Raw genomic sequence first — 24,218 nt, 5'->3', positions numbered from 1 at the left:
CACTTAGCGATGGTCTTACCGAAAAAGCTAATTTCTTCTCTAACAGAAAAATTCAAGAGCTTCTACAAAATCTACACTAAATATAACAAGAGCAGCCAGTGAATTTTTGATGTATCAAATAGAATTGATTAAATTTGATATCAGGGACTGTTCAAGGTAAATTAATTAAATTGGCTAAGTAGGGCTCAGGTGTTCTTAGACAGGTCATGACGATCTCTGGGTTGCTGCTGGCATGCCAAGTTTTATTAAAATGATAGTTACAAAAGAAGATTCTCCTTACTACGCACAGAGCAGAAAGAAAGATGGAAAAAAAGGTTAGTCAACAAATCACAATCATATAAATGAGCACAAGCTCATCTTGAAATGCAATTACTTTTCTGGGCAGTTTCATTCAACATTGGTAGGCTATGCTCTTGAATCCTATCCCTAGTAGAGACACAATTAGCTCTAAGATGATCTCATTGTGTCCTATCAAATATAAACAAAATAAAAAATCCCAAGCAAATACATCTTGTTTGGTGATTTTTGTGTATTAACACATTGTATGTTAGTTTAATCATAGAATGGATCTTTAAGAGTACACCTTGTAAATAATTAGTAGAATTCTATTTAGCAACAGTGCACCAAACCTTTTCCCCAAACTATGCTGAGCTATATATATATATATATATAAGGTCTGTGGTGATAGAACAAGGGGAACTTGTTCTAAGCTCAGAGAGGGTAGATTTAGGGTAGATATAAGGAAAAACTCTTTTGCAGTGAGGGTGGTGAGGCACTGGAACAGGTTGCCCAGTAATGTGGTGGATGCACTGTCCCTGGAGACTTTCAAGGTGAGACTTGATCAGGCCCCGGGCAACCTGATCTAGCTGTGGATGTCCCTGCTCATTGCAGGGGAGCTGGACTAAATGACCTTTAAAGGTCCCTTCCAACTCTAAGGATTCTGTGATTCTATGAATATATGTTGTATTTTCTGCAGAAGTTATCTGAAATATTACATTGGATGCAGCCTTTCTAACTTTAGCATTGATTCCACTGCAGAAAGGAAACTACCAGAATTTAGTCACATTCCAAGTTAAGATGGCTTTACACTTTTAATGAATTTTTGCACTTTCAACAATACAGGATTATTATCTCTGTCATTTCCTGCCCAATGAGAACATACTGACTCTGACTGCCCATGGAAACACTGCCATGCTAACCATGTGACCAGAGACTTCCCACTCAACCATGGTGAGTAGTGGTGTTCAGTGCTTGTATGACATAGGCAATGCTGATTTGTCGCTTGGAAGGCACTACCTGTGATAGCATCCTTTCAAGTTGCTGTGGTACGGCCTGTGAATCCATTGGTGCCTTTTCTTCACACGCCCTTTATTTTTTTTTTTTCTGACACCTCCTGCTTAAAACCCAAAAAGTCAGAAGGATCGTGAGATCCCATTGTCATTGTTTGTATTTGTACAGAAAATCAAGATCAATCGAGCTTTTACCCTTCTGCCCTACAGTAGTTAAGTGAGCAGAATAACTGTGTACTCTTGTGCCAAGCACCTAGCAGGGGGCTCTTCACCTCACACACATCCTCATAACTGTAGTAGTCACTTGTAGAGCAGGAAATTCCCTCCTGGCAGCCTCCTCATAGAATCATAGAATTACCTGGGTTGGAAAAGACCTACAAGATCATCCAGTCCAACCATCCACCTACCACCAATAACCCCACTAAACCATGTCTCTCAACGCTATTTCTAAATGTTTCTTGAACACCTCCAGGGACGGTGACTCAACCACCTCCCTGGGCAGCCCATTCCAGCGCCTCATAACCCACTCCTGTCACATCTGCATCTCCCTTGGTGTTTGGGACATTGCCCCATACGCTCTACCCCCATCTTCCCTTTTGGTACACAGCCAGAGAAGTTCCTGTATTTCTCTATGCAAAATATCCTAGTAAACATTTCCCTCATTTTCCCTTGCAAAGAGCTGGACATAGCCTCCACCTGTGGAGCATATGTGGATCCACCTGCGGATCACTGTGAGTTCAGAATCAAGCCACAGACTGGCTTTATCAAAGATGTCGTTCCTCTACTGTTCCCTCCTTCCATTTGAACTTGAAATGGGAGAGTTCAAGGCTGGTATTCTTTCTTGTTGGTTGAGGATCTCCATGATGTGCAGGGAATAAGCAACAACCATGCACATCTCCTACTTTTCCAAAAGGTTCTGTCTGCTTATCTGCTTATCTCCCTGCTGACTCTGCTTTCTGGATGACAGCCTGTCTTGAAAGGATGTCTGCTGTTATGGTGTTTATTTTAGTGTCACCCAGCAGTCGTAGAATCATAGAATCACAGCATGGTTGGGTTGGAAGGGACCTTAAAGCCACTCCCGCCCCCAACCCCTGCCACAGGATGTTTGCCCCCTGACCAGATCAAGCTGCCCAGGCCCCATCCAGCCTGGCCTTTAGCATCTCCAGGAATGGAGCATCCACAGCTTCCATGGGCAGCCTGTGCCAGTGACTCACCACCCTCTGAGAAAAGTATTTTCTCTTCACATCTGACCTGTATCTTCTGTCTTTTAGTTTAAAGCCATTCCCCCTTGTCCTATCACAATCAGACTGTGCAAAATGTTGGTCTCCCTCCTGTTTATAAGTTTCTTTCAAGAGCTGGAAGGCCACAGTGAGGTCTCCCTGGAGCTTCTATTCTCCAGGCTGAACAAGCACAGCTCTCTCAGACTATCTGTGAAGGGGAGGTGCTCCAGACCTTCGACCATTTTCACAGCCTCCTCTGGACCCACTCCAATAGCTCCACATTTTTCTTGTGCTGGGGGCAACAGGCTTGGACACTGTACTGCATGGGAAGCCTCACAAGGGCAGAGTAGAGGGGGACAGTCACCTCCTTCATCCTGCTGTCACCTCTCTTTTGATGCAGCCCAGGATGCAGATGGCCTTCCAGACAGTAAGTGCACATTGCTGGCTCAGCTTTTCACCCAGAAGACACCCCAAGACCTTCTCCATAGGGATTCTCTCAGGGTGTTGTTGCAGTCTGCACACATATCTGGGATTGTCCTCATCCAGGTGCAACACCTTGCACTTGGCCATGTTAAACCTCATCATGCTCACGTGGGCCTAGTTCTCAAGCTTCTCCAGATCCTCTGGATGCTGTCCCTTCCTTCTGTCATACCAACTGCACTATTCACCTCTGAGACTGCGCTTGATCCCACTGTCTATGTCATTGACAAATATGTTGAAGAGCACCAGTCCCAAGATGAACCCCTGGAGGACACCAGTTATCACTGGCCTCCATCTGCACATAGAGCTGTTGACCGCAACCTCTGCCTCAACCATCCAACCAATTCTTTATCAACTGAATAGTTCCCCCCTCAAATCCTTTTTTCTCCAATTTGGAGATGAGGATGTGGCTCAAGACCATGTCAAAGGCTTTGCAGAAGTCCAGGTAAATGCCATCAGGTGCCCCTCCTTTGTCCACCAGTGCCATCACTCCCTTACAGAAGTCCACTAGATTGGTCAGGAATGATCTTCCCTTGGTAATATCTGTGGCTTTTGATTTCTCCTGAAACTAAAGGCACAGCAATGCTGTGTGATGACCAGCAACCCCACTGTCCCTGAGATTCCCTCTCAGAACTTTTCTTCCCTAGGTATTATATCTTGCATTTTTTCATCCTTTTGCGTCATTTCAGCATTCTCCCTCAGAGGCTTTCTCCTGGTGCTGTGGGAAAATCTCTGCATGTACCAACTACTTGTGCAAACCAATTCACTCTCACACTCCTCTCATCCTTTCCATGATGCCAGGCAGCTATTCTGAATGCATTTCCCTGTGGGCATTGACTGGAAGTTGCTGGAGCATGACTTAAAAGCCCTCTGTGCTGGAAATGCAGAAGTTGAAGGCTTTTCCTTTACATATGATTTTCAATGATATCTTGCTTCTAGGAGCTGTATATGTGCCAGAATCCAAAAGGTAGTGTAACTTCTAGGCTCTTTAACTCACTCTTCTCCTGGAACCTATACATATTTGTATGCATATATACATACATATATATGTATATAGTCCAAACATATTGTATGGGAATTGTTAAGTCATGGCCTGAACCAATGATTGAGTACTTGGTGAAGAGGCATGGCCAAGCCTGGGAGCACAGGTGCAAGAAATTCACCTGTGCAACCAGAAGGGCTGGACCCAAGGTCCACACCTCCCTAACCTCATTTAAGGGCTGCCAGCCAAGAGAAAAAGATATCTACTTAGAGATTGCCTCCTTCTGGGAATTTTCCAGCAAGCCCTTATCTTTAGAGCAAGGTAAGCTATTCCTTCCTTATTACTGGATTGTGACTAATACCTTTCTTGGGTTATCCATAAACTGACTAGAGGCAACTCTGACCTCTATTTCATACCACATATCATATGTCTATGTATTATTTCATACCACACGTTGGTCTATATATTTATTTCTCTGGGTGTGGAAATTCATACTTTTCGTCCCACTTCTAAAGTATTACATCTCAGGTAAGACTGTATCTGTGTAGCCAACTACTACAAAAGTTCCAGTTCTTAAATGCATACCTAGACACTTCTGTTTTTTTCTTTAATCTGTCTAGATGCCACCAGGCTGGAGAAATGGTCAGGCGAAAACTTCATTACGTACAAGGACAAGCACAAAGACCTGCATCTGGAGAGGAACAACTCCATGCATGCATATATGGTGGAGATTACTCAGCTGGAAAGCAGCCTTGCAGAACAGGTCCAGGAGGTCCGCATAAACACAAAGTTGAACACAATTAAACAAAGACTGACAAAGACATGCTGGTGGGACCCTCTCTAGCAGGTCAAGAGGGGTGATCCTGCTTCTCTAATCAGCACTGATGACATGCATCTGAAGTGTGGTCTTCAGTACTGGGCTCCCAGAGCTGGAACAATGAAGTGACTGGAGCATATCTTCTATGAGGAAAGGCTGAGAGAGCTGGGGTCTGTTTGGAGAAGGGAAAGCTCGTGGAGGAATCTCATTGGTGTATATAAATACCTGAATGTGGGGTGCAAGGAGGATGGAGCCAGGCCCTTCTTGGTGGTGCCCAGGGCCAGAATAGGAGGCAATAGGCATAAACTGAAATGCAGGATGTTCCCTCTTACGATGAGGATGATACCGTCTTACTATGAGGGTGATTGAGCCCTGGGGGCATGTTGCCCAGACAAGTTGTGGTGTCTCTGTCCTTGGAGATGCTCAAAAGCCAACTGGACATGGTACTAGGCAACTGGCTCTGAGTGGCCCTGCTGGGACAGGAGTTGTACCAGATGGCCTCCAGCCTTAGTGACTCTGATTCTGTTCAGACGGCTGGAAAGCACATGGGAAGGTCCTTACAGGTAGCACCCACCTGCAATTTTCCCTTGCTCTGAGAAGGATGCAATGCGTGCAATTCTGGTGACTTTAGCTGCTGCTTTAAAAGTCAGGGAGGAGAATCAGAAACAGAGCCTCATTATCTGTAGGTCAGATACAACCTTTCATTTTATTGTTTGACAGAGGCAGTTTTTACGGGTATCAAGTATTTTTCTATTGTAAGTCATCTAATTGCTGAAAGCTACGTTTCACAGAAATCAGGAGAGGCTCTACCAGGAGTAGCTGAGACATCTGGCTTGATCAGCCTGGAAAAGAGATTACGTTGGCAGGTTTTAACAGTGCTCTCTCAGTATCTACAAGGAGGCTATTAATAGGCAATTAAGAGCCAGGATGTTCACAGTAATGCATGGTGGGAGGACAAAAGACAACAGGAGCAAGTTTAAAGGAGAGGCTGAAATTAAGGGTATTTTTACCCCTAAGAACAGTCTAGCAATGGGACAGCTTGCCCAGAGAGGTTGTGCAGTCTCCATTTTTGGATGTCTTCAAGGCCAGTGTGGATCTTCTATAATTTTGACCTCATACTTACCTGCTTTGATCAGGTCCCTTCTGACCTGAACTACTCCAGAATACTGTGAAACAGAACAACTGAGATGGACCTTCTACAGGAGCATAAGAATATTGACAGTCAGCGTGCTATTACATGAGTGAATCCATAGAGAGGACTAGTGCTGACCAATTCTGAATGATGCCTCTTACCCGATCAAGGTTTGCTGAGATAAAGGACTATTTGCCCACAGGAACTTCATTATACTGGGTCACCTTCTGTTTTAATTGCTCAGTTATTTCTTACCATTTGTATGGGAATTGCTAGGTCATGGCCTGAACAAATGACTGAGCACCAGGTGAGAAGGTGTGGCTAACCCAGGAAGCCCAGGTGCAATCATTGTGCCTAAGTGACTGGGAGGGGTGGACCCAGGGTCCACCATCCTTACCTTCATTTAAGGGTTAGCAGCCGAGGAAGCAACATCTCTCTTCATAAATCACATTCTTCTCAAGATATCACCACTCTTTGGAAAGGGAGAGACACCTTCTATATTGCATTCTAACCTAAGTCTTAACAAATACCTTTATAAGTGTGCTGGTAGAAGGCATTAACATAGCCTTGCGTTGCTCCACGTCATTGTAGATAGGGATAACATGCACTTAACTGAAAACAGCACTATGTTTGTTTTTCCATACTCAAAGGTAACAGACATTGATTTTCATAGAGGTTCTGTGTCACTGTGATGATGTTATACTTGCTGCGTAGCTATCCTAACAATGTATGTACATAAACAACTAGAGATAGAGCTTAACAACTACGCACACTTCTGTCCAAACAGATGTTGACAGGAGTTGCAAGAGATTGTTCCTGATCACAGTCCCCAGATCCACCTCCCTTTTCCTATAGCCACCTGCCAGGGAGATGCTATGGAGCCAAGAGAATCAGCCGTGGATTTTTCCTTCCATCTGCATCACATAGCACATCCTAAGACTTTCTTTTGCTTTCCCCAGAAAAAAGAAACTGATGTTTCAATGTAGGTTTTCCTCTTCTGACTGCAGTGAATTTTGAAAGGCTAGTCAGCAAGACCACAAGATCACTGCTGTGCTCATTGCCTCAGTAGGACATGCAGTCCGCAGGCTTTTGCTACCCTGTTGAGTGGAAAGAGCGTTGGGACCAATTACCAGTCATACTGTGCTATCTAGCTGGTAGCATTCACAACAGAATGAAGAACTTTGTGCTAGGAAGATGATAATAAAAAGACTGTTTTCCAGGCCTGGTACTTTAATCACTCTTGATTCAGATTAGCTTATTCCCCTCTGAAATGTGCTTTTTCAATCTTCAGTGGGTCTACTAGCCATGCCACCATTGGGACAAACTTAGGTCTCCAGTGGGTCACACAGATGTTTGCTGCAGCAAATGCATTTGCTGTTTTTCTTTTACAGTTTCAGAGTGAGTACAGTGACAGACTTTTGGCCCAGTGCCTTGCAGCCTGTTGCACGTATCCTGCAATTCCTTGTCCATCACAGTCCCATCTTGTTGCTTAATTAGTTCGCGTGTTCAATGGAGAGGTCTTGACAGCTTAACTCCAGACTGGCTGCTGCCATGGTAAGGAGACAGCCAGTCACAGTGAGGTGCCCTACAGATTTCTGACATCACAGTAAATATTCCATGATTTCTGTCTTGCTCACGCAGATCCAACCTCCTTACAGTCATTCTCCATACAGTCACAACCTCCATACAGTCATGGTGGATGGTTGGACTGGATGATCTTGTAGGTCTTTTCCAACCTAGCTAATTCTATGATTCTATGATTCCTGAGACATATAGCATGTAGCTTGAGTGACACTGTGCTGCTAAGCTGGCAGATCAAGAGTAAGATACAGATGAGATAATTCATATAAAATTTAAAAATCCAACTCCATAATAAGCATACAGCTGTCACTGATTGCTTGTAGTCTTAGATAACAAAAGTACAACAGAGTCACCAAAACTAGGACAAGATTGAATAGTCAAAGATGTGAGGAGCCAAAGCAGTTGAGATGCCTAAGCACTGACCTGAGATCCTATGCAAGGTTCTCCAACAGTAAGGACCCTGCAGCAGGCTAAGGTAATGTCCTCTCCACTGCTTGTGTTTTTTCACTCCAGTTCAGATGCTAGAAATAGGCTACACTGCCACAAACTGTGCACACAGAAACGCATGCCCAAAAGCTGGTATGCTCCCAGCCACAGAAGAGAGAAAAGGAAAGAATGGAACTGCATCAGCATCTTGTCTCGATTTCAGGAAAATCATAGAGCTACTGTAGTGGAACTGTTAGATCAAGGCTTGAACTGCTGAATAAGCACCCGGTGAAGGAGTATGGCTGGCCTGGGGAGCACAGACAAATTGTTTGCAACTGTGCTCTCCGTGAGACCAGAAGGAGTGGACCCAGGGTGAAGCCACTCTGGGCTCACACAAGGGCCAGCCACTGAAGGGAGTGCATGTCTTGGACATAGGCTGCTTCCTGAGGAGGAGCACTGCATGGCCAGAGATCCTCCTCACCGTCTGGGTGAGTTCAACTCTTTTTTCTCTGTATGACTATTAGCCTACTTGCAAATACTTTGCCTGGTATCACCAAGAATCTGTCAGAAGCAATTTTGCTGCTTTGTGAGCAGAACAGATAGCAATACATGGAACTATCCTTCTTTACCTCTTGGTGTCAAAACAACCTTTACATCATTATGTCATTTAGACTCTATTCAGGGCATGCCTGTGGATAATATATGACCTGTCTTCAGCTTTCAAGCAATTATCATTGCCTTCATGAAAACCTTTCAGAAGGGAACAAATCTCGCACAGAAAAAGTCATAGGTACACTGGGCTGGCACATATCCCACGTGATCAATCAGTTCACATGGGACCTAATATCTCTTGTACAGTCCTTTGATGACCGTTGCAAGCCAGACACATAGCAGGTGGTTCCAATGGGCTCCTTGTCCCATGCTGAGCCCCAAGTCTGACAACATTCCATGGATTTTACTGTCACACCAATTTTACAGCTTAAGTTTCCATCAACGTGCTAACATTTATCTTTCATAACACTTTTTATAAATATGCCCTGTTAATATAAATGTGAATGTTATGAATTATTAGCACTGATATACTGATGTTATCCTTTAAGTGCCCTCTACCTCCTGTCAGTTTCACAGCACATCAGGGTGCATGGTGCAGCTGTAAATCTCTCCCACAGCAAGGAGGGATGCAGCACTACATACATGGCAGCATTGATTTTTATCTTTTCTGTCCCGGCTCCCCCTTTAAAAGAGACATAAAAATCCATGCATGTTGTCATTCACCTTTTATAAGCCAGACCCTTCATCAGAAAACGGGATTCTTCCAGGGTGAGATTCCAAAGTAACAAGAGAAATAGAGAAACACGATTGTCACTCCTGCTCTCTGTAAAAAAAAGTGTGAAGATCTGTCCATAAGTGAAAGGGTGCCTGCACAGGCACCTATCGCTCTGCTCTGGAAGTCATGTGATGCAGAAGTCCATCTGGTCCTTCTGCGTCCAATTTCAGATGAACAGTCCCTTCTAGATGCTGTTGTTGATTAATGGTGGACATTACCCCGAATAATAATCCAGGAGGGAGGCAGATGATCCACTATTTACACAGCTGCATTGAATCTGAGGACTTACAGACTGAAGTGAAGCGAAGCTGGGGAAGGGTCTGGAGCACTAGTCTTATGAGAAGCAGCTGAGGGAATTGAGATTGTTTAGTCTAGAGATTAGGAGGCTCAGAGGAGACCTCATTGCTCTCTACAACTCCAAGAAAGGAGGTTGTAGCAAGGTGGGTGTTGGCCTCTTCTCCCAGGTAACCAGCAATATGATGAGAGGCAATGGCCTCAAGTTGGTGGCAGGGGAGGTTCAGTTTGGGTATTAGGAAAAAATTCTTCCCTGTAAGAGTGATCAGGCATTGAAGCAGGCTGCTCAGGGAGGTGGTGGAGTCACTGTCCCTGGAGGTGTTCAAGAACCATGGAGATGTGGCACTGAGCAACATGGTTTAATGGGCATGGTGGGGATGGGTTGAGGCTGGACTTTGTGATCTTAGAGGTCTTTTCCAACCTTAATGATCTATGATTCCAATTGTAAGAGGAGAAATATTTTATGTGATTTGAAAGAAAATTTTGGACGAGAGAGGCAAAGCTGGCGAAAACAAGAATATGAAATGTTGGGGCAGATCTCATGCCTGAGTCCTCAGAATCTTCCCTTAATTGGCAGGGAGGCAACAGGAGCCAAGGAGCAGGGTGTAGCACCAGAGTAATCACATGAATAAGCTGCTAAGCTCCCTCCCATCCAGCTCATTTCTTATTGCTGGCTCAAGAGTAGGTACAGGGTAAACAGGGCTGATCTGGCATTCTCTGTGTTTCTGTCTTTCTTGTGTTTTCCTCCTTTACCTAGATGCGTGCATTAGTGATGCCAGCATCACAATTCCCATGTGAAGCCCTGGTGCAACTAAAGCAAAGGGAAACTTGAGAGGATGACTTGTAAGTAGTCAGGAAGTAACTAACAAACAGAGAAGCGAGGCTACACAAGACATTTGTCATGCCTCCAGAGCAGGACATAAAAGAAGAGGAAATTCCCCAGTGCAGCATGTAGAGTGAATAAGAGGCTGTTGGTGTATGGAACTGGAGTGCATGCTAGGCATGTGTGTTAAGCACGCTTAATACAGTGTATAGTGACTAAACAACTAAAAATGCATGGCAAGAAATAATGATTAATAGAAAATGAGTAGTGTGGTGTATACAGATTATTTAAGCTACTCAAAGTGGTTAGCAGAACTGGTACACTGAATCCAAATAGATGGGGAGCTGCACTCTGGAGTGCTTGCTGGTCAACCACCGGTATCTCTCTCCTTTTCCTACCTACCATTTGCTCCTGAATACAGCAACTTCTTCTGGAAGTCCAATGTCAGACCAAATTATTGGATAAACAAGCCTTGCTGGGGATTAAGAAGGCTGGAGCATGAAGTTTTATCCAGCATGTTTTCAGTTCCACATTTGGGAGCTACTATCTGAAAGTGGCCAGGAGAGGTGAGCACTGAAGGGAAAGAAGCTGTACCCAACACGTATATCAAAAGCTTCAATATGAGGATAATGAATTTCACAACATTTCAGTGGGAGTGGAATAAAAATAGAAAGGCTACAGGTGGAAAAAAAACATTCTGAATGCTCCACAGACAAAAAAAATCTCCTTGTGCACAGTGATGGGAATACAATAAAGAGCCCCTACCCTATGAACATCCACCCAAGTGTTCTGTCTCTGGTTCTCTATAAGTCATTCTCATTCAGCAAAGTCAGTTTTACCAAATCATCCCACCCAAGCTGGTTTGAATTCAAGGAAGACAGCCCCTCTAACACATGTGTGTTGTCAGCACAAGTCACTGGGCTAATTTCTGGTGGGTATCAGATATAAGTCTAGTCACTGGTTTTAACTGCTAGTTGTAAGGGTGTTCTGAAAGTAATGTCTCTTATTTTATGATGCTGGCCCACAGTATCAGAGGTGGATGTTGGTGTTATGGCAGTAGAAGTTGAACCTTCCCACTAATATTCGTTACATTATATTGCCATGTGACAGACGGCAGCAGAGGGGCACTCTGACATGTGACACGAAAGTGCGTAAGAAGCAAAGGTGTGTCAGTGAATTCCTCCATGCAGAAAAAATGGCACCTACTGAGATTCACTGACACTTGCTGAACGTTTATGGAGACCAAACAGGGGATGTGAGCACAGTGAGGCAGTGGGTGGTGCATTTCAGCAGTGGTGACAGTGTTCATCTCCGCTGGTGCAGATTTGTGTGAGCAAGGCATGCAGGCTCTAGTTCATTGCTGGTGAAAATGCTAATGGTGGTGACTATGTTGAAAAAGGGTGTTTTGTAGCTGAGAATTTGCCCTATCAAATTATTGTGCTCTTTGCTGCACTTTTCATAGAAATAAATAGGAGGCATTACTTTTGGAACAACTTACGCACATAAAGGCTCCAGATGGAAACAGACGTTCTTGAAAGACTGAAAATGAAATGTTTTACCCCTAAGCATGCACCAACTTCTTGAAAATAATCAAGTGAAAGATGTAGGTTAAAAGTTGTGCAATTTTTTTTTCTGTATGAAGACCTCTGGAGTAGCGTGCGGTATCTTATTATTACAGGAATATCTTTTGAAATATTGGGAGGCTTTGCACAGTAATGTCTGTAACCTGCTCACCTCTTGTTAGGAAGCGCAAATGTCTCAGGCACCGCTGTGCTGCTGTGGACTGAGCACAACAACCAGTGGGTGTCTGATTGGGAACCAGTGTGCTTGTCATGTGCTGTCACAGTAGAGTGCCCAAACCGTGTGTCACGTGGCATGTCCTGGTGAGTGATGACAGCTTATATCTTTGACAGCAACACTGTGCGTAGGCCATGTGTGCAACTTTTTTTCATTTTGTGGCTCTCTGGAGCTACAGGCCCAGTACCGGACTAGGCAGCTGCTAGCAGCACATAGCTGGCTCTGCACGCACTGTCTGCTTGCTGGCCAGCGCAGCCAGAGATCTGTGTTCTGCCATCTCTCGTAACACCACTGCACTGGGCTGGAATATGGGACTATCTCACACAAGGAAATTGCCAACCGTATTCTGCTAATCTTGTTTCTAATACCCCAACTTCTGAAAGGAACAGAGCCTTTTTCTGCAAGAGGAGCAAGCAGGCCTGCGATGTGTGCTTACAAAGCCATGTTTTGAGAGGGGGAGGGAGATTTTCTCTTTCAGTGCAGCTGTGCAGAGGCCACGGGGAGAAATACATTGATTGTGCTGGGTTTCTGGTTTTGCTGAAAATGGATGTGAATTTTTGCAAAAAAAAAAAAAAAGGTCATTTTCCTTCAACTCCTCTAGCAGCTGTGGCAATTGAGTAGAAGAGCATGTGGTGACTGAAGTTAGACACTAATGGCAGATGCCATGGAGGAGAGCAGGCTGCACTCTTTGAATTGAGTTTCAGAGAACGACAGAAAAGTCCCTTTGTGCTTGGTTTGTCCAGCATTGCTGAGGGGGAAGACTCTGGCATTTGCTGTTGATAACTGTGCTCTGTTCCTGTGCTGCTGCTGAGGGGCCAGAGGATGTGAAGTGGGCCAAGCAACAAGCAATGGGAGAACAGAAGATGTACAGAAGGGCCCTGTAAGCCGCCACAGACTCCAGTTGTCCTAATTGGTAGGAGCGGGATGAAAAGGTGTTTCAATTTCGTATCACTTCTGTCATTGGAGTAATGAATATAAGCATTGAAGGGAAACCTAAGTAGTACCAGATGAACCTGAGACCCAAATCAGAAATATCCCATCTCTGCCCATTAGTTCACTGAGTTTTGGATCAGAGTGAAAGTAGAGTCAATGCTAGCCTGGATGCAAAGAGAAAGACAGAGCCAAATGTCCCAAAGGAATCACATTCATGCTTATGCTATCATGCTTTTAGCAGTGTCACTCTCCTGGTGAAATAGACATTTCCAGATGTTGCAGAGACAGAACCGAGGGAATTTCTGCTCTCTGTTATAGAAAACTTTATTTTCTGTTTGCAGTGGGTAAATCTGGGCTAGGGCACAGAAGAGAAAAGGGAAAGGCTCAGAGAGGAAATTCTCTGTTGTGCACTGGAAACAGCTTGAAAAACCTAATGCAGGACCGCAGCCTCAATTTTTTTAGTGCTGAGGATATGCAAGCAGGTTGGCACACAGCTTAGAGAGCTGAGAAAACAATTTCCAGTGCTTTTTTATGAAAAGTAATAAGCACATATGTTTCTCTCCTTGCTATAACATTGATCAGGAATGGAAAAAAATCACTTTGTCTTAAGCCACTTTTCCTTCTTCAGCCGTGGTGCTTGGAAGTTCCTCTTTGGTGGGTCCTGTGCTAATTCCCTGTGACGAAAAGCTGCCTGCCTGAGGAGCTACCTCCACCTTCAGGAGTGGCCAAGTCTGGCAGTTTTATCATGCACCCTAAGAGAAGACATAATCAATTCCCCATCTGGCACTTTGTACTGAATACCCACTTTTTCTGTTTGATGGCAGGACTAAATTAGTTATTTAGCAATGAGATTCTAATTTAAAGTGAGCAACTGCCTTGACAAGGATCATTGTTCAAGGCCATCCCCCCTTTGCTTTCAGATGAGAGGCCCACAAATCCCTGGAAGGTGATAAATAGACAATTAGACAATAGATGTATTTTGTTAGTTCTACAAAGCTCCCTTGTGCTGTCAGAGTCACAATAAAGGGGGCTCTGGTAAATTGGTGGGCAATGAAAGCCAGCTGTTCGGTCATCACTCCTACAGACACAAAGCCATATGTGGTCATTTACAGGACATCCCTGAAAATAGATTGAGCCACTAAGACCAGGGGGAACTGAAAATACTTGACAAAGTTGTCTGCTCTTCATTTAACAAGAATAAAATATCTAATGGATTGTAATGGAAGCTATTGATCACACCTGCATAAAGCACAGCTTTAGGATTTTACTTTTAACTATTAATGCAAGTTTTTATTCATCTGTGGCAAATCAGAAGTGAGCATCTCTTGTCTGCAAGTTGATGTTAAGTAACTGCTTACAAATAGCAAGGGTCCAGCAGCACTGGCACAAAGCGTATCCAGCCCAGAACGGTGAGAGAAAATGAACAAAGAGAAAGATATAAGCAAGAGCAACAGCCTGATCAAAGACAATGAGAGATCTGTTATTCCTACCTAGCAGTATCCCATTTAGGCCTGCAAGTAAGATGCAGTTTCTTCTTTTTACTTATGAGATTCTTTCTGGGCAAGAAGATCAGAGTAAGTGTAAAGAGAATTAGCTCAAGTATCTGTTTATTAAGGAAAAATATTTACAGTGCTTCTCCTGGAAATGTGAATATCTTAGTTTCCGCTGGGATGGAATTGTTTTCTTCAGAGTGTCTGAGGAAGCATCACATAGCAGAGAAGCTATCTCATAGCAGATGCTATCTCACAGGTGCTATGTTTTGGTTCTAGCAGAACAATGTTGATAACACACTGATGTATATAATTGCTGTTAAACAGTGCTGTATCGAGCCAAGGCCATTTGCAGGGAAGGGCCCAAGAAACTGGGAGGGAACAGAATTAGGACAGCTGACGTACACTGGCCAAAGGGATATTCCATACCAGATGACATCAAGCGGAAGGAGTTGGGAAGGGGGTGGGACTTCATCTCGCGCTCTTCTCCCGCCTGGGGGCTTGCTGGGCATTGCTTGGGGGGTGGGGAGCCATTGCTTATGTATCACTTATATACTTTATATATATGTATGTCCGTATATATAATCATAAACATTATCCTTTTCCTTTTCTCAATCTTAGTAAACAGTTTTATCTCAACCCATGAGTTCTACTTTGTTTTTTTCCCAATTCTCACCCCCATTCCACTGGAAAGATGGGAAAGTGAGTGAACTACTGTGTGGTGATAAGCTACCTGCCAGGTTAAACCACAGCAGTCATTTTTGGTGCCCCATGTCGGGCACGAAGCATTAAGGTAATAGCAGATCTGACCAGAGCTTGCTAACACAGGGTGTTGTGGTAGTTTGTCAATAGACAGTCACTAGATTGATTTTTTCCATATTTTTGGAGTTCTTTGAGAGTCTTCTCATGGAACTATATTGTGTAACACCTTGCTTGCTGCTTTCTTTCCTTGCTGTATTTTTTGTCATCTCTGGGGGTTGGATTAAGGTTTTTATTTTGTTATGCTGTGTGGCCTTCGCTTATATCATGATAAAATTGGCAGCAGAGAAACAAACGTTTTGTGTTTATTCGGCATTGCAGTCACCTTTGGACTTTAGAAGCCATATTGTTGATACTATTAGCAACTATACTCATTGCTTTGTCTCCCCAGGGAGCCCGGCAATGGAGGAGGTAGGGAAGGGCACTTTCGAGCAATTGATCAGCGTCCTTTTCACTTTTCTTTCTTTCCCTAGAGCTCAAGACCTAGTTAGAATAGCTCTTGAGAATTTTGAATATCTGTGGGATGTTCAAAGCAGCATGCTCCTATTGTAACGTGTTCTGAATGTGTTTTAGTTTACATTTAAGATTAAACAGTTATTTAAGAATATCACCCAGAGATCTGCCCTGAGGTGGGATAGTTCTGACTGGTAGGGAGTGTGGGATGGTATAGGTAGGTGCCAGAGTGGTGAACACCCTCCAGTGGTTTGGAACTTCACCTCTAAAAAACTGCAGAATCCTGAAAAACTGGTAGAATATTTGGAAACGGTCTGCAGTCGCCCTGGCAATCCTAAAGAGGCATAAATCACTGCAACATGCCAGGGCCTGGCCTATGCCTACCAAGCACTGTTCAACACTATTCAGCATCCTCAAGGGGAAGATAATACTTCTGGATCTGATGGCAATGCAACAGACCTTCCAACTCCTGTGATATACTCTACAGTAGTTCCAATTTCTCCAGCAGGTCATGCAGATGCTCTGAGCATGGTGACAGGCCCTACGGCTGCCCAAACTCCTGTGACAAGCCTCACAGTTCAACCAGAGAACCAACCAGTGCCAGTATCAGTTGCTCATATAAGGAGTTTAAAAAAAGTCTACAAAAGTCAGAACGTTTAGCAAAGAGAGAAACTTATAAGTTCAGAGAAGAAGATGAAGATGGAGCGAAGCCTCCACAAAAGCAGGAGGAAGATGAAGAGACAGACTTCATCTGAGACATTTGACTCCCAGTGTTGAGTGAGCTGTGAGATTTGTGAAAAGATTACGGCTGTCATCCAGGTGAGTACACTGCCACCTGGCTGCTCCAGTGCTGGAATGGTAGGGCCAGTAGCCTTGACTTAGTGGGCAGTGAAGACGAGCATCTGGAATCTCTTTTTAGGGAAAGTGGCACTGACAAAGCAATTGGAAAAGGGACACTGCCTTTCACCCTATGGCAGCGATTCTTGTCAGCCATGAGGGAAAGATATCCCTTCAAGGAAGACCTGGTATTTAATCCAGGCAAATGGACCACCATGGAGAAAAGTATCCAATACTTGAAGGTGTGGTAGAGATGGTGTATGGGATTCACTTGGATGATAATACCAAATCCCAAGATCTAGATGACATGATATGTATGCAGCCAATGTGGTGGAGAGTTGTACAGAACATACCATCATTGCATGCCAGCACCCTGGCAGGAATGAACTGAAAAGAAGAGAAAACCAGTGGTGGATGCTAGCCTACTTAGACAATTTGAAGATAATCACTCTCCCTCCCTATGGGCTGGTCAATCAGCTAGGAAGAAACTGGTTCAATGGTTCCTTCACCTGTACAAACCAGTATTTCATCCATTAGAAGTAAGCATTGCTCTGCTGGAGAGAGAGGATACAGTATGTAGATACTGTGTGCCATCCTGTGGTTTTACCTGCACGGCCATGGAGAGGGTATGAGGAATGGGATGGAAAACCCAGCTCAACCCTACAGGCACAAGTTGCAAGGGAAAACAATCACAAGAGAGGGTCCTTCCAGGATGTCTCGGTTATCTCTAGATCAATCTGTGTTCATGATGGGGACAGCAGGCCCATAGGCTCACTGGCCCAAAAAGGTGGGGTGGAGGTAAGGGGAAAGGGAACAAAAAAGGAAAGGAAAAAAAAAAAAACAGCAGCAACGATCTGAGGAGGAAAATTAATTTACTAATTATAGTAGCAGGAATACAAGTTAATTGGGATTGAAATTAATAAACAAATAAATGAGAGAGTTTCTGAAAACTGAGGTTCTTACTCTGATCTGCCAGGGAGTAAAAAGAGAGAGTCTCATGACTTTCAATCAGTTTTATCTTTCCCACCATCTGGAAGACGGAAATGAAACAGCAAAGTTTTCTGTGAGCTGCAGTACGTCTCTTCTGAGACTCCCAGTGCACTACATTACGTGATGATGTGGAATTCTGATAACAAAAATCATAAAACCACGGCATTCCGCCCCTTATTCCACATCACCACATCATGCTTAATATATATACAAACAAAAATTAACATGCATTAAATACACACACATATATATACATACATGGAATTAATGATGATTGCATTACCCTAACATCAAATTCTGTTGTGGTACACATTGAACATTCCCATTTTTCTGCACCACTCACCACGTGGACCCAGATTCCTGAGCACAAACAGAGAGGTTTGCCCTTTACAGAAGCTGGAAAGATCCAAAATGCTTTTCCCAACATGCTCTTTACATGTACTACAGGGACCGTATCTCCCTCTACCTTATGAAGGGAGCTGGATTGGGCAGGACTGTCTTGACTGACAGATCCTCAAGTGTGGACCAACCAGATGGCTTCTACCAAATGCTTCTCCTAGTGCTCCAATGTTCTGCCACCAATTGTTTTCAACACAGTTTTTAACAATCCATTGTATTGCTCGATTTTACCAGAAGCTGGTGCATGATAGGGGATATGATAAATCCACTCAACGCCATGATCTTTGGCCCAAGTAGTTACATGAGAATTTTTTAAATGACTCCCATTGTCTGACTCAATTCTTTCCAGAGTGCCATGTCACCACAGAACTTGTTTCTTGAGACCTAATACAGTGTTTCAGGCGGTAGCATGGGGTACTGCATATATTTCAGGCCTGCACCATAACGCTTACCATCATGGGTTCATGGCAGGGTGATGTAGTCAACCTGCCACGCCTTCCCATATTCATACTTTTGCCATTGTCCTGCCCCCCAGAGAGTTTTCATCCCCTTGGCTTGTTTAATTGTGGTGCATGTGTCACAGTCATGAATAACCTGTGCAATAGTGTCCATAGAATCACAGAATGGCCTGGGTTGAAAAGGACCTCCAAGATCATCCAGTTTCAACCCCACTGCTGCTTGCAGGGTCGCCAACCACTAGACCAGGCTGCCCAGAGCCACCTCCAGCCTGGCCTGGAATGCCTCCAGGGGATACACAGCATCCACAGCCTCCTTGGGCAACCTGTTCCAGCGCCTCACCACCCTCGCAGTGAAAAGCTTCCTCCTAATATCTAACCCAAGACCCTTTAGGGCCCCTTGACATCCGTGTGCCCTGTTTCCTTAATTATTCCCTGACCAGATCCTCTTCCATCTATATCTTCCTTGTTTCACTTATTCACTCTGTTCTCTGGTACCTCAGCATAGAATCATGGAATCATAGAGTGACTTGGACTGGAAGAAACCTTAAAGAAAACCTAAGTTCCTCTGGGCGACTTGTTCCAGTGCCTCACCACCCTCTGAGTAACAAATATCCCCTTAACATCTATTCTAAGTCTCCCATCTTCTAGTTCAAAACTGTTCCCCCTTGTCCCATCACTATCTGTTTATGTAAAAAGTCACTCTACATCTGTTTTATAAGCTTTTTTATAAGCCTTCAAGTACTGGAAGGCTGCAATGAGGTCTCCTCAAAGCCTTCTCTTTACCAGCCTGAACAAGTCCACCTGCTTCAGCTTTTCTTCATAGGAGAGGTGCTCTAGTTCTCTGACCATCTTCATAGGATCATGGCCTCCACTGGATCTGATCCAATAGCTCTGTATCTTTCTTGTGCTGGGGGCCGCAGGCCTGGAGATAGCACTGCAGAGAGGGCCTCTCACGGGCAGAGTAGAAGGCAACAATAACCTCCCTCACTCTGCTGCCACTCCTCCTTTGATGCAGCCCAGGATACTGTTGTACTTCTGTTCTGCAGGCACACAATTCTGGCTCACATTAAGCTTTTTGTCCGGCAGAACCCCTAAGTCCTTCACTGCACAGCTGCTCTCATGCACACCTATTGTGATACATGGAATGTTATGCTGCTCTTCCAGAAACTGCTAGGCAGCCTGTAATGCTGGGTAGCAGCACATAGCTAGGCCTACCTGACAAGAATTGAGCAAGAATTGGGAAACCAGTAATGTGGGGGACTTCTGGGTTGCAAATATTGCAACATTGTCACTCTACAACCTTGGAGATTAAGGCTGGGGTGCCTTAACAAGGCAGAACCTTCTGGAGGAGGTGACTTAAAAGGAGACAAATCAAAAAGTCAACCCCAGATAGGCTGTAAACCCCACTGTACCCAGTCTGGGGAATGGGAAAAGGGAACTGTGGTCAAGGATAGGGGTATAAATATTTGTCGTTTGTTTGTTGCACTGTGCCTACCCATTCGCACACCCACTTTTGAAAAAGTGCTTGAAGAAAGCATGCTTCATTGAGATTCCTACCTGAGCCTTAACAATTATTGGACGTGAGCATTTCTCCCACTAGATGTACATGTCTGGGATTGCCCCAACCCAAGTGCAACAGCATGCACTTTGAATCATGGAATCACAGAATTCTTTAAGTTGGAAGGCACCGTTAAAGGTCGTCTAGACCAGCTTCCCTGCAGTGAACAGGGACATTTACAGCTAGATCAGATTGTGGGCCCAGTTCTCAAGCTTCTCCAGATCCCTCTGGATGACATGCCTTCCTTCTTTCATATCAACTACAGTACTTAGCTTGTTGTGGCCTGCAAACTTGCTGAGGGTATACTCGATCCCACTGTCTGTGTCTCTGATAAAGACGTTGAAGTGCACCAGCCACAAGATGGACCCCTAGGGGACACCAGTTATAACTGGCCTTCACCAGCACACAGACATAGAGCTATTGACCAAAATCCTCCGGCTGCAACCATCCAAACAATTTTTTATCCATCATACAGTTCAATTTTCAAATCCATGTATCTCTAAATTAGAGATAATGATATGGTGTGGGACTGTAAAAAAGGAATGCAGAAGTCCAGATAGATGACATCAGTTGCTCTTCCCTTGATGTCGCTCCATTATAGAAGGCCACCAGATTAGTCAGGCACAATCTACCCTTGGTGAAGCCATGCTGGCTGTCACAGAGCACCTCTTCATCTCACATGTGCCTTAATATAGCTTCAAGGAAGATCTCTTCCATGATCTTCCCATGCACAGATGTGAGGCTCACATGCCTCTAGTTCCCCCAGTCTTCCATTCAGTCCTTCTTAAAAAATGTAGGTGATGTTTTCCTTTTTTTCAGCCACCAGGGATTTCACTTGACAGCAATGACTTTTCAGATATGATGGAGAGTGGCTTGGCATGCACTTCAGCCAGTTTTCCTTCAGGACCCTGGGATGTGTGTCATCCAGCCCCATCGATCTGTACACATTTAGTTTCATCAGGTGGTCTCAAACCTGCTCCTCACTTACAGCGGGAGGGATCTTGCTCCCCCCACCCTCACACTGGGATTGCCCCAACCCAGGTACAGGACTTTGCATATAGCTTTGTTGAATTTCATGAGGTTGGCATGGGGCTACCTCTCAAGCCAGTCCAGGTCTCTCTCTTCAGTCTGCTCAATGTGGTGTTGTTATGCTATGAAATACATGTGAGAAGTAGTCTTTCATAGGTGAAGCAAAATAATAAAAATGCTCATTTAGACTAAAGGCACCAGAATATCCTGAAAATAATTTTTTGAAGATCCCATGCCCTCCAGGCATTGTTGGGTCTTTCATAGACTGCCACTGGTTGCCGCAGCAAGTTACTTTGTGCTGCAATGGGAGGAGAGGGAAAAAAATGTTTCTAATCTCTGAAACCTCACTAGTTGGTGGCAGAGGTTAACACATGAGTCATGAGATGGAGGAAGTGTACCTGGACTTTGTTCAGAGGACATGCTTGATGTTGACTCTGCATTTAATCATTCCCAAGAACTGCTAATGTGGGACTGAGTGGCTCCAGGGAGCAGTAACAGGAAATAAACCCTTCAACTCCAGGGTCACTTGCTTAAATCCAGTCCCTTAATGTTATTATTACAGCACTAGTGCCTTAATGTTGTTATGGTTTTCATGCTAATTTGTGAGAAGAATTATTGTCCTTAAAAGTGGTTGCTAGCAGACAGCTATCTTTGTAATGAACTTCAAGGGTTTGCACTGTGAATGCCAGTACAAAGACATAGGGACAGCATCCATTCACAAAAGAAAGCATCCACACAGCATTTTGCATTTGAAGCAATTTCAGTTGTTGGGGGGAAAGACAGAGAGAGATCTTTGCTCAGAGAAGGAAATATCTAAGCCATCGAGATGGCCTGTCCATAGTTTTAAATTGCTTGGCAGTTGTATAATCTCATATGGTTAATCAGACACATATTTAATTCCTTCCAAGCTGTTTACAATATGTTATGAATGTGCAAGACATTTAAACAGCTTGAACATTTCTGGTATATTGTCAATACAGGTATTCCTTAAGTTCCTCCCAAACCCGATATGCATTCAGAATTTGCTTCTGCAGACTGTTCAGTGAAAACAAAAGCTAAAATCTCAGTAATACTTTGCATCAACATGGCCTGTGATTCTGCATTCATTAACTTTTTACCTTAACAAAAGGATATTGGTTTGAATGTTCCTTTCATGTGGTAGTTGAGTCAAAAGCCACAGCAGCTTTACGAAGTGGAAGCTTTTCCATTCTGTTGCTGTATTCAGCCTTTCTCAGACTGCCTCCCACTGGTTTTCCAAACACAAATCAAAGAAAATAATTAAAATAGCAATTTACTAATACCTCATCTGTATATATATTAAAAGTCCTACAATTGCTATTGTCTGATTTATTTAGGCAGTGTCCTTTAGGAGCTGACTGCAAGTAGACATGTTAGAGTACTCAGTCCTCCAAGCAAAGCAAAGCAAATGCTCACATCATGGAATTACTAAGCTGTAGTTCAGGCTGCATATCCAGTGGTCTAGAAGAGCCTACTGCCTGGGTCTGAGAGCCCTGAAAGCTGGCTTGGAACATGTCTTTCTGAAGAGTAGAAGCAGCAGAGCTCTCTGATGAATTAAAGCCAAGGAAAAAAAAATAGCCTTTTGCTTAATCACTTCAGCAAATGTGTGTTTTCAGCACTGTAGTCATTGTACAGTGAGTGTGCCACTGAATCATGTTTCTTAAGTCTCATCCTTTGAGAGGTGACAAGAGACAGACCAAGAGATGAACAAAGGTCTCTTTATTCCCCTTTGCTGGTGGGAATGTCTGCCTTCTCACGGAAGGGGCTATTTTTTCACTTGAATATGTAATAGCTACCTCCACCTGCATGACAGTCACCTCCCACAACTCTCTGGGACTACATGACAACAGCAGAGCTTCAATTTTAATAGACTCCAAGTAGTTTTCACAGAGAGGAGCCTTAAAAACTCCCCAAGGAGAGATCATCAAGCGGAGTGGTCCCCAGTGCTGGATTTATTAGCAGGCAGGATGGGGAGCTTGATTAGCCTGCGTGGCTGAACAGACATGCTGTCAGACAGGCCTCTTAATCCAATCAGTTACCTGTCGGAGGGAGAACTGTCTGGAGTTTCCCAGTGCAGCAGCACGTCCAGGGATTGATATGCCACTGCTTCTGCAAGCCTGCCACCACCAGGAATGCTTCCCCTGCCGAGAAAACTCCTTTGTTGTGGCCAGGGGCTCTGGGAGTGACATTCCTTTGGAGAAGGGGGAAAAGTTAAAAGCTGCAGTGAGCATCCTCCTCCTCTAACAAGACTGTTTGTTGTATACGGATCAGAGCTTTCAGGGAAGACCTCATACAAACACAATTAAACCTCTCAGAGGTATTTTGGTATTTTTTCTTGTCTATTTTCATCTAGGCAGTGGCTGAACAATGCTGCTGAATAGGTCCCACATAACATTATGGTACTCAAAGCTGCTAAGTTAACAAATGGGCTAAATAGTCTTTTCTTAATAAATTAATCCTTCAACATCTGATGTTTTGTTGAGACTTTTTACACAACACTACCAAAAAGAGCCACCCAGATACTAAGAATTCCTAAGTTTAGTAGAAAATTGTTTTAAGTAACAACGATCTCAGGCTCTTACTGTTGGTGGTGCTGCTTTACGGAGTTGTTGAGGTTTAAAGACTTTTGATTGAACAGAACAAAGAGCATTCTCACAGCCCTGGAGCTGTGTGATAGCCTTGCTGTTTCGCTGACTGAATGGGAAGAGTGAAATATTTGAGAACCTTCTATGGCGAAGCCAGAAGAAGGCATCTTATTTCCACAGTGCGTGATGCAGCAGAGACGAAATCCAGATCCGTGCTCAGCTTCCCTGACAACTACAGAACTTCTAATGAAATTTTCGAGGTGGTAAGACCAAATGCAAATGGCTGAGAAACGAAGTTCTAGGTCCACTGCTTCCCTTGTGAGGGAACACAGAACCTTCTGCTTTAGCAGTGCTGCTGCTTAGCTCAGACTTCCTGGAGCAGAAGTAATCATCTATCTGCAAAGTTCAGATGTTGAACTATTGATCGGTCACAGGGTTTTCCCAAGGACATGGTGAACAAGTTTGATTTCAAATAAGAAGCCCTATGAATAATCTTAATTAAACTGATAAGAGGGTAAAAACATGCATATGTTTATATATA

Source organism: Numida meleagris, chromosome Z, assembly GCF_002078875.1.
Source record: "Numida meleagris isolate 19003 breed g44 Domestic line chromosome Z, NumMel1.0, whole genome shotgun sequence".
Taxonomy (NCBI): domain Eukaryota; kingdom Metazoa; phylum Chordata; class Aves; order Galliformes; family Numididae; genus Numida; species Numida meleagris.
Note: the sequence above shows the minus strand (reverse complement) of the source record.